This window comes from Austrofundulus limnaeus, unplaced genomic scaffold (genome assembly GCF_001266775.1).
Source record: "Austrofundulus limnaeus strain Quisiro unplaced genomic scaffold, Austrofundulus_limnaeus-1.0 Scaffold1, whole genome shotgun sequence".
Lineage (NCBI taxonomy): Eukaryota > Metazoa > Chordata > Actinopteri > Cyprinodontiformes > Rivulidae > Austrofundulus > Austrofundulus limnaeus.
The window spans coordinates 9952175-9954088 of NW_013952403.1; the positions used below are offsets into that span (position 1 = coordinate 9952175).

The following is a 1914-nucleotide window of genomic DNA, read 5'->3' on the forward strand; positions in this document are numbered from 1 at the left end:
CATCAAAATTAAACTAAATAAACATTTGAAATATATGAGTTTGTATGTAATGTATGAATATAATATACAAGTTTCACTTTTTAAATGGAATTACTGAAATAAATCTACTTTTTCATGATATTCTAATTTTATGACCAGCACCTGTACACATAACACAACACAGGTCAGGTGATGGGGCACATGACCCTCTATGAACAATAGAGCTAATCAAGCCTATTATTAGGTGATGGCCCTCTTTTGCATGTGACTAACCTTTTTGTCCACGTGAAGGCAGTGCTTATAAGGCTGAGTTCACCTGAAACTCATCAGACTGAAGAAGTCTGTTGGAGGAGAGATGTAACATTTCACTAAAGAATCCATCCAGAGGACCTACTTATTTTTTCTTTTTGATTTTTTTCTACCTGGATCACTGAGATGCATCAGGGCATTAGAGAATGTATGATCTTAGGTTTGAAATAAAAATAAAAAAAAACGTTGATAAAAGGTGTGGTTTGATTACATGCTACAACGGTCTGCCATACCGTTCTGCTCCACTTTTCACGGGAAATATTTTCCTCTTTCAGCCTAAACCAATCAGAAAAACGGATCCTCTGAGGCGACCAGCCAATAGGAACACTCACATGATAGAGTCGAGGTGCGCCATTTTACCGCGTCCACAGCCATCCGGCAAGATGGTCCCTGTGCTTTGTCTCTTATGACTGGGGTTTATTTCGTTTTTACACTTAATTTTTGCTTGTAGTTCATGAAACAGTTGGCATATTGTGTTGAAGTGGGTTTCTTGTGACAAAATCCAACCTCGTCTTTGTCTGTCAGGAAATGACGACGGTGAAAAGCTGGTAGGAACATTGTTTATGCTGTTTGTTTTTCGCATTGATGAATGTTATCTTTGCTAGCAGCAAGCTAGGCTAAACGAGACGTAGCTTTAGCTTCGCAGCCGGCAATGTTGGAGCTCACTCACATGCGGATTCAGATGTTTACACGCGAGTCTTGAAATGTTAATTAAATATAAAAACAACATCTTGATATGAATACTTTGTAAAAATGCACGTATTTTTTGTTGTATTGTTGGGAGCAAAATGCTGCAAAGCTACTTTGGATGCTACAGGCTTTCAGTGCCATCCTGTATGCTGCGCGCGGGTTTGTGCCAGGGAAAAAAAAAAACGGAAGTGGAGGCCTGCATCCATTAGTGCAAGCCCATGCACTGGACCCTGCATGCACAGCCAGGGTTGCAGTACTGCCAGGCTAAAGAGAAGGCAGTAGCATTTTACACATTAAGTGTAAGCCGATTGCTAAGCGCGTAATGTTAGCTTGCAGCCGCTTGACATCTCTGATGGCCAAGAGTTGCTGTATTGTCAAAAACTGAGCAAAGCTTTCTTGGATGAGCTGCATGGATGGTGTGGACTGATGCTATTATTTCTTTAAACTGATGTCAGAACAAAAACGATATTTTAGTACCCCGGCTCTTTTGACTGACACTTAGTTGCAATCAATGTCCCTGTTGAAAATACACACGACAGTCATAAGACGACGTGTTAAAACAATAAATGCACCTTTTGTGTCCAATAGACATTTGTAACATGAAGTCCTTGATCTGCATGATAGAACTTCTGTTTAATAATGCCCTGAACCTAAAGTTTTGTTTGAGCACAGAAAACAAGCAGTTTTTAGTTATTTAGACGGGTCTTTTATTATTGATTGCTTGAGGAGAATTGTTTTATCACTGTGCAAAGGGATGGCATGTGCAAAAGATAGAAGAAAATACATAATGCATCATATGGAATTTGTCATCCTCAATTCCCTGAGGGAAAACTAGCTGCAGATCCATGTCAGTGTTGCATTGTTTTTATTTCACCTCCTAATTATCCCTTTATTCCAGGCTTCATATGCAGTCTTGAAATATTTGATATATATATA

General features: G+C 39.1%; 1 protein-coding gene across 1 annotated transcript in view; it reads left to right on the plus strand.

Annotated features, from left to right (window-relative positions):
- Positions 1 to 654: 654 nt before the first annotated feature.
- atrx (ATRX chromatin remodeler) overlaps positions 655 to 1914 on the plus strand; it is a gene marked incomplete at its 3' end in the record, with an annotated part of 38477 nt that continues 37217 nt past the window's right edge. The window contains 1 exon segment of the mRNA XM_014009048.1: positions 655 to 836.